General features: G+C 36.5%; 1 long non-coding RNA gene across 1 annotated transcript; it reads right to left on the reverse strand.

The window, feature by feature from the left end:
• Positions 1–687: 687 nt before the first annotated feature.
• On the reverse strand, positions 688–3,421 carry LOC122833850. Its single transcript, XR_006371065.1, has 4 exons — positions 3,350–3,421; positions 3,031–3,154; positions 2,873–2,940; positions 688–2,347 (listed from the first exon to the last, which is right to left on the reverse strand). It is a non-coding gene; the product is annotated as an uncharacterized LOC122833850 (long non-coding RNA).
• Positions 3,422–5,522: the final 2,101 nt, after the last annotated feature.

A 5,522-nucleotide genomic window follows, 5' to 3' on the forward strand; every position in this document is an offset into this window, starting at 1 on the left:
GCCGTTTTAACATAAATTCGGTTTCGTCTGACTATCCGTAATTACATTCTAGATATCTAAAATTGCATTTTGACAAGACAAAACTACATTTTGACTATCCGGAATGGTAATTTAAGATATCTGTATTTACATTCTGACTAGGAAGAATAATAATTCAAGATATCTTCAATTTCATTTTGACTAGTCAAAATTCCTTTCAAGATATCTCATATGACGTCATCGGATTCGTCATTAGAAGGGTCACACATCCGTAATTATAATTTAAGATATCTCGAACGTAATTATGACTAGTCAGAATTACAATTTTAGATATCTGAATTAAGAGATTGCGTGTAAGCCCCTCTTTGGCTGTACTGAGCTGTCCAAACAATTGCCTGAACAAATTCAATGGCGCTGGCAGTTTTGGACAAAATTGTAAGAAAATGCCACAATATAGAAAGAGCTCTTCAGTATGGGATATGCGGAGAGCGTGATTTTATTGTATTGATATTAATATTCCGCAGCCCGGGCCAGTTCAAGTAATAACCAGATGTAGTTTTTATACTGTGGTAAAGCTATCTGCCTTTTCGGAAATTATAGTAAAGCCAGCCAGCTCTTGATTTTGACATACTACACTACACCCATCCTTTAGCTCCTCTGAAAATAAAAGCGCACCCCGGTTCATGTCTGATTCACACTTTAAGTTGCTTTCCAGCGTCTATAAAAGTTGAAAGCTTTGTGTTCATGCATTTGTAACAGGAAATTATGTATATCAAAATAAATTTATACACAGTGTGAAATGCATAGTGTCACCTTTAGGAGATACAGGGACACCTGCAGAGGATAGACAGATATAGACAAACAGAAAAAAACAGATGTATAAAGTAAACATTATGCTAAGACCACCTAAAATATGATTCTATTTTAGGTGGTCGAGGTAGACCAGTTATTCATATTATAAAAGAGCAGATCGACTTTCATTTGGCCCAAGGTGGGGCTTTGTGGTCCATGGTGGCATCAATGGATGTTCTCGCTTAGTTACCTACTTGAACTGCAGCACAGACAATCACACCTCAACAGTGCTATTTCATTTTCTCAAGGCAACAGGCCTCTATGGTTTACCTTCTAGAGTGAGGTCAGACCATAGTGGAGAGAATGTGGCACTGGTGATGAACGTCGGAGTCATCTAACTGGGGAATCCATCCATAATCAGAGTTGAGCGTCTTTGGAGGGATGTGGTTTTACATGTTCTGGAACCATTTTATAGCACATTTTATAATCTTAAAGATTCAGCCCTCTTGGATCCCAGCAATGATGTGCACAAACTTTCTCTTCACATAGTTTTTCTTCCTGAGATTCAAAACCGACTGGAACAATTCAGAAAGGCGTGGAACCACCATTCCTTGCATACAGAAAACAATAAAACACCAACAGAAATCTGCACTGAACGGATGTTGGCAAACAGCACAGCAACTAACAACGTGTTTGGTGAAAGTTCCAGCTAATCAGAGACTCTGCAACAGCATGGCCTTTGGCCACTACCAACCACTGTTGCTGAAGAGGTTCCTAGTGTAGTTGTAGAACCACCTCGGACCAGGCTCAGTTGGCACCGACCTCAGTCATTTAATCTTGCAGTCAATCATATTTCAGATCTGAAGGAGAAATACCAGGCCTGTTGTGCAGAAACTGCAAATGCTTTATTGATTTAAGTACATGTCACAGAACATTTGATCAAATGCATTGTTCTAAAGCTACAATTACTACAAATAAAACTCAGAATTGACATGAGTAGGTAACCTTTCAGATTTAATTATAAATGTTAAGGTGTTTAAAGATATGACAAATTAATTACACATTCTGGAGAGCAATTGAGCAGTGTTCATTACCAGAGTAGACCTTTTGATTTGCAGTGTGGCTTAAATGTACACCTTTAAATTGTGAAACCAAAAAGTGGTTAAAAAGACTCCTATTCTTTGCAAAAAACAAGAGAAGCCAATATTGTATTTACATTCCAATATTTCGGCCATTACATTACCTTTACTATAACTTGCTTTAAAATACTTAACTTTTCAAAACATTCCAACTCTATTTTAAAAGAAATGCTTATTACAGTTATTAGCTGATTATGCAACACCAAAGGTAGGTCCCTGCAGCACCCCGTCTGTCATGTACTTTGTGAAAGACTCATAGTCTGGGTGTACAGGAAGGCAGAGTACTATCAGGCAAGTATTTGCTTCTGGGAAGACTCTGTTAGACTCATGGAGGAATTCAATTTGTGGACGATGGTGAAAGCCCAGTGGAGGTACCGTGGATGCTCCAGAAGCAAATTCCAGTATCATTCCAAGGGTAATGGGACTGCATTCTCCTTCTGAAAGACAAAATGTTGAAATTATGACCTTTGTAATAAAGTATCCAGTGTGTACTCTTAAAGACATGGAAGAAAATGTGTCAAATGTCTGTCCTTGTTCCTCCTCAATCTTGTTATATTGGTGATGACATTGCATTTCTTGTAAGTAAATATAAATCAAAACATTTTGAAGACAAACCATGACTAAGCATGATCATTGTAAATAGTATGTAAAAGTATGCATTTATGCAAGAAATTACCCAATATACTGTATATTCACTGGTAAAAGACAGACAATTTGTTATGGCAGCTTAACAAAACGACATTACAGGAAAGAGACTTTTCTAGTAATTTAACAGTTTTTGGTGTCACTAGTCATTTAAAAAGTTTGCCTTTACACTCAAACTATGATTACTTGTTCTTGGACAGTGGTGATAAGTCGGTCACTTGATGGTTCTTTCAATTGCCTAAAACATGAGAACTAAAGCTAAACTAAAATGTGAGTAGCAACGACAACAAATTATGATAACTAAAATGTTAACTCACATTTTCTTGGTCTGCTAAAAAAGACTCTTCATACTCTTCGTCTTGCTGGGACCACAGAGATCGCCAATCTAGAAGTGTACAGCACAGAGATTGTTAAAGTCAACATCAGAAATAAGTTATAAAACAAAAATGCATATATTGTTTTTTAAATTAATGACCTGCTCTTCCTCCAAATGTTGTCTGTTGGTACTCTCTCAACCTCTGGAGAGACGTCCTGTACTTCTGGTGCAGTTGAGGGTTCTGCAAACAAACTCCTGGACATTGCTGAGGTTGACAGGTTTCCTAGACATGGCCAAGACATTTCAAATTATAGTGGAAGATATTACTTTGGATGTACCACACTACATAAAATTATTTTTGTGTAAAAAACAATCATACGTGTGACACATCTGCTCGTGGCAAAATGTAGGATCTGCTTTTGCCAACCTTTTCCTTCAGCTCCCTTACAGAATTCACTTGTAATTTTTTTTTTTTTACCTTTCGTCCTTTTCCAGCTCTTGCCAGTTCAAAGCCAACCAGATTTAGGCTGATGTGTGGGTAGCTTTGACATACAAAGTTGTTCAGTTCAGACAAGCTCCAATTCAGGTTAATTTTGGAGCTACTGGTTTCTGTCCCCTCATGCACAGGCCTGAATAATCAACAGTGACAAAGCAATGTTAAACACAATAACAAAGAACACAAAGCCATTTAAGTTTAAACTCATCAGCCCGCCAGATGACTCTGGTGAAAGAGTAAAATTATCATGAAGTGGTGAATTAAACCCATGTTAAAAGCAAGCAGCCGAGCTGCAATGAACACAACAGAATCACACTATTGATCCATCATAGATGCTAACTGATATTCTATAACATGAGGTGTGCTAACTGGGGTTGCCACCTTTCATAAGTTTCAAGAAGAAACGCCCATTGTGGCTTCTCATGTAGATTATGAAAATTGTGAAATTAAAATATGAAAGCCAATAATTTCATTTATCCTAATGAACAGACTGCGATGGACTGGCTACCTGTCCAGGTGTACCCCGCCTCTCGCCCGCTGCTGGTGCGAGATAGGAACAAATCATATACACTACAAATCGCTTTCCATATCGCTTCGGGACGTAAAATTTATTTGCCAAAATACCGGACTATTCCGTATCTTGTAGACAATTCCATATTTTATAGGGCGGATGGCAACTCCAGTGCTAACTAAATAGGCTACTTAAATTTTCCCAATAAATATTTAATTATTCCACTAGCACGAAGCTAACGTAGCTTGGAAAGCTACAGTTATATGAACCGATAACTGAACATCCACTTACCTTGACTTCTCTGCACTTGACGTCGAAAAAGTCTTCTTGTTGCAAAGAATAAATTATTCTCTGCAACATGTATTTCTTAATTCATGTCAAGCACGAGTTGCAGCGCTGAATATTGTTAAAAACACGAACATTTGAGCTGGACTGATCTGACACTGTGGACCACTGAATAGCATAATCAAGTAGCCGAAGGCTAGAATGCCTTAGAATATCCGCCAAAATGTTACGTAAATCTGTGATGTTTTGACTAGACAGAATGCTAATTCAAGATATCAGTAATGTCATTTTGACTAGTCAGAATGTCAATTTAAGATATCTTAAATGGAAAAGCTGAATAATTCAAGATATCTCAAATTCATTTAGAGATATCTTAAAAGGAATTTTGACTAGTCAAAATTACAATTCAAGATATCTTAAATTTAGTTTTGTCTAGTCATTATTTGCATTTAAGATATCTATAATTTAGTTTTCACTAGTCAAAACTACATTTCTCCTATCCAAAAATACATTTAAGATATCTTGAATTATGGTGTAATTTGAGATATCTTTAATTAGAATTATGACTAGTCAAAACTAAAATTGAGATATCTTTAATTTACTTTATGACTAGTCGTAATTTAATTGTAGATATCTGAAATGTGTATTTCAGATAGTCAGTAATTCATTGTAGATATCTTGAATTGAAGTCTCCATACAACTGAATGGTAAATCTGACGTCATTTCGACTAGTCAGAATGTAATTAGAGATATCTCAAATAGGTATTTTGACTAGTCAAAATATAATTAGAGATATCTTAAATCGCAAAACGTCTAGTCATAATACAATTTGAGATATCTGAAATGTAAGGGCGGCAAAACCGAATTTATGTTAAAACGGCTTGCCATAATAGGACAACTGAAGCCCCGCTTCGAGGCTTGTGACGTCTTACTGAAAACCACGTGACTGGCAACAAACGAGGCCTCACATTGCATGGGTCACGTGACTGCTTCATTTTGCGTGTCGGTTTTCAAAATAAAAGCGTGATGAGCCGCTGCTTCATGGGTTATTGTATGTGATCGCTTCAGAGGAGTATTTGTCTTCAGCAGTGACCGAAATAAAAGGAACCTTTTATAGTTCATGTGTATTAATGATTTTGATGATGGCACTCATCAAAATGTAATGTTTGTTACCGGTTTTCTCAATTGTTGATTATGGTATATTTTGTGACTTTATACTTGTGTGTTTTTTTTTTTACAAACATGTGCTACACAAATACACTTGATTGAAATGGAGCCAGCAAGAAGAAAAATATCTGACTTCAGGGAATACTTGAGTTGATCCCTCACAAGATTCTTAAATAACAATAATTAAACCCT

The sequence above is a fragment of the Gambusia affinis genome, linkage group LG07, assembly GCF_019740435.1.
Source record: "Gambusia affinis linkage group LG07, SWU_Gaff_1.0, whole genome shotgun sequence".
Lineage (NCBI taxonomy): Eukaryota > Metazoa > Chordata > Actinopteri > Cyprinodontiformes > Poeciliidae > Gambusia > Gambusia affinis.